We start from the raw sequence: 9,456 nt of genomic DNA on the forward strand, positions 1-9,456 counted from the left end.
TCTTCTCCAGCAACACAATGGACTTTGCCAGTCATTGTACTAAATTTGCTTAAGAGATAAGAGCTAAAATGAGCTTGTTCAGTTTTCCCGTCTATCATGGTATGCAACATAATTAAATGTTGTCCTTGAGGAGTTTACATATTGTTTATTTGTATTCTGCAGTTATAATAGGAAAATTGCTGCAATTTGTAACCTTGATCTCTACTGAACTGTATCAAAGACGTGTTTATTTACTGTATTTTCAAATAGGAGAGATATATTTCAGAATATAAAGGCTTTGCAAATATGTTGGCATTTATCCAGAGAGGTGGTCTCATAAAATCTACCTGAGGGGCCTAATCCTGGGAATGTCCTGTGGGTCAGACTGTTCCAGAGATCCAGTACTGAGCAGCTCTTACTCCTTTACAAGTCAACTCAGTTGACCTTGCTGGAGGATTGTGGCAGGGTTCTGTTGGGAGAGGTCCCAAGTTGTCATAAAACTGTCAAATAGCATCAGGAAGCAGCAGGACTGGTCTGCTCTTCAAAGAAAGGTGAGCCAGAGTCATGGGTGGCCAAAAGGCAGGGAGGGCAACATCCTCACTGACATGGGTGCAGCCCCACCATACCGAGCAAGAAGAGAGGAGCAGGCTGGAGAGCAGAAAGGGTCAGCAAAGAGTCCAGCGATCACCAGGCAAGTCAATGGTGATGAAGTAGATCTGAGATCAAGCTGGAAAATCAAGTCAGCAGGTCAGGAGCAGCAAGGTGTATGGCCAGGCCCAGGTATACTTGCAGCATAGCTCAGGCAGGGGCCACGGACAAGGGCATGAGCTTCAGTGCAGCTCCTGAGTGAAGCTGGAATATCAGAGTGAAGCCCAGCATGGCTGCTTTCAGCTCTTAGTCACTCTTGAGAGGACTTTTCTCAAGCAGCCTGCCTCAGGGCCACATAGCTGCACCATCTCAGAGCTGGCCTGAGCACAGGCTTCTTAGAGCAGGCGAAAGGAGGTGGTAGAGCCTGCTGAGGCACTCAGTGCCCCGAGAAATAGGATGAATAGAGGAGWACTGCTGAGGCCACCATAAAGCACTGTAGCTCCTCCATATTTTAGACCACTGCAGAACAATTCCCCTGGTGTTTCTACAGGAAGCTAGTCTAGAAACTGCTCCTACAGGAAGTAGTCTGGGTGTTAAAAAAGTATTGTATTCTTCAGCCTCTTCTTAGTATCATAGCTACTAACACTGTTAAGATAATGACATCGTGGATCTCTACCTGTACGTAAAGTTGAGGACATCCGTATTTGTTTGCAAGTCCACAGCTATTTTTACATAAAAAGATGGTTGACTATTTTCTTTTAGAAAAGAAGAAGTTAAACATGCATTGTCCTTTGTAGTTTTTGCAAGCACAACCCATATGGCATAATGCAGTACACAAGTACTATTCACTTAAAGCATGATTTTAAAGCATTCATGTTCTGTCAACAAACTTTGAGATCTATCCATATTTTGCACACAGGCAGATTAGTAGAATTATATAATTAACTCTAGTTTCATACAACGTTAATTTGCTGATTAAAATCAGGGAAAACAAGCAGAGAATTACACAATCATTAGTTTATTGAATGCTTTAAGAAAAAAGACAATTATAGAGAATTATGTAGAAACACTGCAAAATGTTCAAAGCAACAGGAAAAAAAGCTGAAAAGCAGCAACAAAATGAATATAAAAACATGAATCATACTGTTGTTTTAAAACTTCTGGTGTTCCAAGTAAGTGCACAGCACTGAGCTCTGCATAAAGAGTGATGTTTGAATATGTGAATGACCCTTCCATTAAAATGCCCTATACAAGACCTTATTTGCAGTTTCTTAAGAGAGAATCTGGCCTTTTCACAAAGATGGTGGCTGATCATCACCCTGTATTACTGAAGAGCTCTTCTAATGTTGCAATGAATACCGGCAAGAAAATTAAATTAAAGCAGCCCTGAAAAATATAGTACAATAGCTGCATTTTTTTCCCCTACCTAGAGATTTTCCTCCTCCTCTGTACTTCTTGATAAACAAGATGATAGAGATTTTTAAGTAATTTAAATCTTTTTAAAGTGCTCTTGGGATACTTAGAGTCAATTTTTCTAATAGTGCATGTCTAAGTTATTGAACAGATGTGCAGGTCAATACTCTCTATAGACAGCTGCTGGGAGTTAGCTTCTGTCACACCCCTGCCAAGCTAGCGTGACAAACATTATTAAAAACTAAGTGCTGAAGCAGTCTACATAGACATGTTTTCAAGGTGCTAAATCTGCTGGACACACTCAGGAAACATTCAAATCAAATGCTTTTAAGTAACAAGGGTAACAAATAAAAGGAGTTTCTAGAACTGTACAATTTTTTCCAAGTAAAGCACTTACATATTTTTTTCTTTTCTTGGTAAAAGGTTCACAAGCTCTCAATAACATTTAAAAAATAAAGTATAAATTATTTCTGCTGTCTGGTCCAAACAAGTGGAACAGCCACAGGTAAAGCTACATGCCAGACACCACATAAATAGAGTCAGAAGAGATTTTTCAGACACTTAGCAGGGAAGGATGAGATTGTCACTGTGCTTTAAATGCCTAGCAAAAGAAAAGAGTTGCTGTTTCCTTTACTCATTCAGTGCTTGGTCTTGTTCAAACATGTTCTTCGAAGCTGGAATATCAGGAACTATTTGCCTAATATCCCCTTCTGTGAATATGCATAAAAGAAGTAGCAAAAAGATCTCTGCTCTTCTTTTTGGGCACTGACTGCAAAAGATTATTAAACTGCTACGTTGCAAGAACTGAACATGCTTATTTTCTCCTCTGCCTCCAGGAACAAAATAGAAACAGAGGTACAATTACTTGATCAGTAATTCATTTTCTGGCTCTCCAGAAGGACAGTGCAAGCATGCAGTGGTCTTTCTTTGCTTTGGAGAAGTTGTAAAATTACAATCTAACACTCCTAAGTATGTATTCAGGAATGACCAAAATTAGAGCCCATATGGTATCTAAATGTTCARCTTTTTTTTCTTAGGAGAAGATTTGATTAAAGTGACTGCTTACCCAGCTACCCGTGGGCATAGTTACTTGGCCCAGACTTTCACGCAAGATTACAGGCATCAGATTTGCTGAGTTTTCTGAGGGACCCCAATTTTTAGGCAGAAAATCCCTCAGATGGAATGAAAAACAACATACGTGGTCCATCCTGCTCGTTGATGTCATTCACTCATCCTGTGTTCCCTCTTCAAGATGTCGAAAGAGTGCTTCCATCCCTCAGACGGTCTTTTGGCCCTCCAAATGCTCTTCCCTTTTAGGCCTCAACCACCCACTTTGCAGATGTGCTAAGCGTGTCCCTGAAGTCTGATACCAGTTTATTTTACATGCCCTATATCACGCCCCCAAAATATTGCCATGTTTTTAAAGTGGCATGTTTACCATGGAGAAAAAGCAAAATGTTTCTTCAAAATGTTAAGAAAACTTGTCATAATGTTTTTGAGTTAAAGGTTGCACAGACTTACCCTGATCTGAAATTTTAACATTTGCTTCATTTTTTTTTTTTTTTTTTTTTTACTACCTCAATGCCCTCTTGCTAACAATTTTGCACAAAGTTAAATCTCCTGGGAAACTTAGGCACTAGCCATGTTTTCAGCACAAATTCCTCACTTTGATCATTTATTCTGGTGAATTGTTTTAGGTCCCAATTCAGTGAGAAATAGGTAAATAATGATAATTACACTTCTGTCAATAGCTTAATGAGGAGGTTGCCATTGACTTCATTGTAAGCACTATCCATCTCTGTACAATAGGATTGCTTTGCAGAGTTTTATTTCATGGGTGAATTAGAACTTCATGTGTCATAAAGAGCTTTTGTAAGACTTTTCTAACAAAGAAAAAAGACCACAAACTTAATCCCACCTTTTTTCCTCCCAAGAGTAAAACTAGTGAGATCTTAAGCCAAGAATAATTAATTTTCTTTCCTAAGGATGATAAGGATATGTTATGCACCAGCATGATCGTTGGTAACTATACCTTTCTAGTTCTGTAGGTACCTATTTTTCAGATAGATTGGCAGTACTGGGAAGTAGATGAAAGCATCTAGATGAGATAGGAATGACAGCACAGACTGTGGGAATGTCATTAATTCAGTGACAATTTTTGTATGACTAAGATTACGAAAAACAGTGCCACATAAAGTAAGGTCATTTTTAATTTCTTCTATTGCAGAGGAATGTTGTTATTACAAGAAGGTATTCCATTTTAAAGAATAGTGAGCTTCACTTTAAGATAGGACTGATCAGTTTTTTCTAAATGGTATATCCTAGTTAATATCTGTATTAATTCAAGGAAAATCTAAAGGCTTGTATTATATCAAAGTTCATGATGATGATCATAGTGCTCTTCTCTGATTTCATATCTATGAATCTATCCATACAACTACAGCCTGCAAATTCATATATGATCCTTCACATTGGAGGGCCTATGTATATATGCTTTAGTTTTACAAGGTTTGGGGATAAAACTCAAACATATTCAAAAAATTGGGTACCATAAAATCAAGAGGATTTACAGAACTGTCAGGGTGAATTGATCATTATGGTATTTTTCTTAAATGCAAGTACTATTTGAATACAATTCATAGACATATGTCATATGAAAATGTATATTAATGCAATTAAAATCTAATAAATTACAATTCAACTTCATTAAAATCTAATTACTCATCTAGTTTTATGCAACCAGGACCTGGAATTAATGGCAGAGGTTTGTTTCTCTTTATCGTGTATTTGCTACCCTCAGTCAGAGCTACTTCAGTCACAATTCCCAGCCAGCCAGGATCTGCTGTTTCTTTAAAGATTCWGCTGCCTCTGGGCATTATTGCTATGCCTTTCTTCCATTTGTAGTGTTATTTTCAACAGATGATCTCTTTTCAGTGTGGTTGATGTGATCTCATTAGCAGTCAGCGCTCCTTCATGATTCTGCATTAGTTTGTCCCTGCTTCCAGAGCTAAAATTCAGTGCTTTCCCCCTTCCTTATGCCATATACCTTTCCTTGAGCCCTTCTAAAGCTAAAAATGGATTTTCAAAAGTGCTTAGAAGCTAGCAGCTCTTGCAGGAATGCTTTCAGAGCTCCTGGATACTGAACACTTCTAAGCCATTTCAGCTAGATGCTTAACAAGGAAGGAACTGCCATTGGGCTGCGGTAATGTTGCTCTCTGTCTGTCTAATAACCTGGCAGGTGACAACKACGTTCTATGCCAGTGCCAAAAATATAGGAAGAGCATATCTTCTATTACTACACATTTATAATTAATATCTCTTACTCGTTTATGTAAAAGAACAATTTTTGTTTCCTTTATTTCAACAGATTTAAAAAAATTAAAGAAAACCCCTTTGAACATTTCTGTCAATATTATCAAAAGCCATTCATATGGAGAATTGCTCATACATGAAGGTTATAGTTGTTTCCCAGTAAGACAAGGCCCTAATAGTTGCTTATCAAACAACTGCCCAGGTCAGATGAGCCGCTGCTTTGATCTCAGATTTATTTTGTCCAGTGATATAAAACTCCTCAGAAAAAATCTGAACAATATTAGAAGTCAGCTCTGCACTGGGTTTTCTCTGCATAAAGCAGACAAATTAAACATGTTGATGAGCTTAAATCTATCTAGTTTCACAGACTGGTCAATGAYCTCTATGTTATCACGTACATGCAAACACAGTAAGTTTGTGACAGATCTCTGCAGATGAAGTCAGTGGACTGGGGTTCTGTTGTTTTTTCCCATCTCTTCAGTGAATAGCATCCAGAAACAGCCAGTTCARTCAGCACTGAAAGTGCACCCTGGCTGTAATCTTTCCTTCTCACGATACATAAATTTGACTGGACAAAGCATTCGTAAACATATAATACACAACATTACAGCTTAGACATGGAGGCAGACTACACGTTCAAACAGTCTTTTTCATCTCCAGTATTCATTAATCAGGTCTTACTTAAAAGTGTCAGCTGATACATTAGGAAACCAATAATCTTACCAGCAGTAGAGACCTGCTAACTTTATATACCTTATGGCTACACAGTGTAATTAGTACAGATTAAGCTTGGTTGTGAATTTAAAACAAGAGAAAGCATGAACTGTTATTATACTTCTAGAGTGAACTGTAAAATATAGTTTCAGCATGGAAGGAGAGTATTAACAGCATGGGTTTGAGCTGAGCATTGTTAGCTAAAAGCAGGATAGCTTTACCTGAGCAGGGTGAAAATGAAAAGCTTTCTGTTGTATGTTTTATTCTTGAGGTTAATACTCACTTTCTTGGGCCTTAAACATGCCGTAGAAGACTGCATTTTTCCCAACCTTCCTCATGGCAATTTTCCAAAAAAGTGAAAGGGAATCAGAATACCATTTTTTTCTGCCATCTGTCATGTGACACAAGTGTCCTTTATCCTTTCAAGAATTAGTATTTTTATTGCTAAAATAAAATAACAATAGTCTGTGTTATTCTCCTTGGGGATCTCCAGAGGAGGACCTACTATAGAAAAGCTAAGAGTAATTGTTGGTTTTTGCAAGTTGGTCTGCAGAAAATGGTCTTTGAATCATACAGCTCAGGCGGATATTACACCCTTTAAGCACCTCATTCTCTTGTATCTTGTATGTTATGTTTCATTTTCAGCACTCTCTACTTTTCTATATGATGTCCTCATGATAGTCAGAGAATCAGGCAAGGTTTAGCAAAGGACAAGTGAAAAAGACTGTTTCATTCCAGCTGCAACAAGGGAAGAGAGAGGTAGCTCCAGAGTATTGACTCTGCACTATATCCAAAAACCATTTTGTATAAAAGAAAAACTCTGTTTTCAAACTCATCTTCACAACCCATCCCCACCTCTGGGCTGGTTATGTTGCCAGCCCCTTTGAGCTACCTAAATTATTAGTGCAACCACAACACATATCATTTTTTATAGAAAGTTCGTTTCCAAGAAGCAACAGTCAGGGTAGAARATCTGCTGAAATCATTTCCTCTGCTCTGACAAGCTAAGAGAAGAACCTCTGGTCAGTTCTTCCAGGTGCATTCCCATGGGAAGGGGTTGGGAGAGCAGAGGAATCTAGCTAGCATTGTCTTCACTTCAAACAGTTGAAAGACGTTATTGTAGAGAAATCCTGTACCACCAGCTGAATAGAGCTAATATTGGGGCAGAAACAATTTTTTTTTGTTTTTATCTTTTAATTGTAGTTTCTTGGAGTTTTAATTCTAATTAAATATTTAGTCTAATTAACTCTAATTGCATTTAATATTATTGAATATTTAATTATTGCATTGGTAGATAGAGTTAAATTATTCTTTTTCTTAAACCCCTTTTTGCTAACAGTCATTATTGCCAAGTGAGCTGACAAATGGAGGACTACTATAAACCTTTATATGGGGTGAACTGACAACTGTCAGAGAGTCTATTACTCAGGCAAAATTACAGAGTTCTCAAGAACTGTGCTTTCCACCCCAGTGAAAGGGCTTGTTGGGGAGTGGTGACACTAAATGCCATCTTACTCGAGAATAATCTCTTCTGGCAGGCAATAATCAAAACCCTTTGGCAAGTAGCAAGTAGGGTGTTTAAATGACTTCTGGAGAATAAAGTTGCTTGTCACTAATCTCTTTCCAGGGAATAAGCCACGTAGAGACTCAAAAACAAAACACCCCACAAATCCTCTGTGTGAATTTCAGGTAGAAACAGAGTTCTGTTAAGTCTGTGAAACTACTGCCTAGGCAGATTTAAGAGCATCTTAAAATAAGTTAATACAGGGATTTAGCCATAAAGAGTCAGTCGAGATAAGAGAGTTTGCATTATATTTAGCTTATGTCTTAATGTAATATTCTTTGCATTTCACACTTCAGGGTGTGTTATGTAACAGCTGCCATCATTTTACAAATGTTCTTATAGCCTTAATATRTGAGACATTTCATAGAAGGACCTCCCATTCTTGCAAACATAGAAAGAATCAACTTCCAGAACACTTTCTGCATTAAAATGCCCTTGATTAAATGTGTAGTAGTAATTGCACATAGATCAAAATGCTAATCATTTGGCTGACAGCACAGTGATGCAAAGCACTAATATGCTACCTACTATTCTCTTTGAAAAATGCCCTCCCTGACTGTGAAGCACAGACAYGTTTTGCATTCAGTGGTATAATGTATTTGGAGTCTCATAACGCTGGGCTTCTACTTTACAAGTTTTTCTTAGCAGATGTCTATCAGCATCTTTTCATTATGTTGGCAGCTACTGTAAGAACCGTTTAATATCTTAGCAGTTTTCTCCTAGGGAAGCTGTTTGCTGAAGGATTCCATCRTTTATTTCACTGATTTTCTGTAAAAGAAAGACAGATGAAGATCATGCACTTACCAAGCCTGGAAATTATCTTATAGTAGTGTGACCTGGTTAAAGAGCTCCAGCTTTTAAAACCAATGGCACTCTAGGGAGTGAAGGTGTCCAGCCACCTCTGTCTCCCCAAATGACCAGATACTCTTTTATATCTAGGTAGATGTGGAACAGCCACTGACACAAGGCTGAGGTATTCCTCAGACTTGCATAACTGAAGCTATAGGAACATACCACAACTGATCCAGCACACCAGCTCACCAGATGAAACCATCTGAAAAAGGTGGTGGTGTGGAGAGAGACAGATCAACCACTTTTCCTCTCATATTTACAAAGGCCTGTATCAAGAGGTCCTTATAAAAGAGCTTGCAGTCTAAAGTTCTGTTCCTGTAATGATCTCTCTGCCCAAAGATCGCTGAATCAATGAAGAATTTATTATGTGGGCCTCTGTCTGTAAGGAGGTTTCTGGAAAATGTGAGCCAACGATAAATCAATCTAATCTAGCATGCAGAGCAAGAGTCACTGAAGAAAAAAATAGAAACATATTTTTACACATTTAAAGTGAAAAAGAAGGGATTAGCTACTCTTAGATATGTTCATGTAAGGGAGACAAAGTCGAAGATAAACTGGCAGGAATATAGGTAGAGTACTGTATTTTTCAGTACTCTATTCCTCTAAGGATTGGGTTTCTAAGCAGGTTTAAAAGATGCAGCGCTAAATCAGTGACGGGCGAGTGAAGAGTTAACAGGACTGAAGTTTGTCRATTGATATGCAGAAGAACTGATAGCACAAGAGCTGACGTGCGCAAAGCTGCTGAACAGAGGACTTAACAGGACTAAAGTCGTCTGCCAACCGATATGCACAAGGACTGATATGCGCAAGGCTGCGGAATGATTAACAAGACTGGAGAAGTGAAGTCTGCCACCTGGAATCCGCACGGACCCCCGGGGAGGGGAGAAGCAATACGGAGGTGTTGTGGTCTTGCCTCGCTAGCAGGGTCCTCCCAAGCAGACAAACAGACAGTCCTGTGATTGYGAAACTCGCAAAAAGTCAGCAAAAGCAGTGTTTGCCCAGAGCCCCAGCCGTATAAAAAGAGACTTGGGAGC

Source organism: Apteryx rowi, unplaced genomic scaffold, assembly GCF_003343035.1.
Source record: "Apteryx rowi isolate R43461 unplaced genomic scaffold, aptRow1 scaffold_422, whole genome shotgun sequence".
In the NCBI taxonomy this organism is placed as follows: domain Eukaryota; kingdom Metazoa; phylum Chordata; class Aves; order Apterygiformes; family Apterygidae; genus Apteryx; species Apteryx rowi.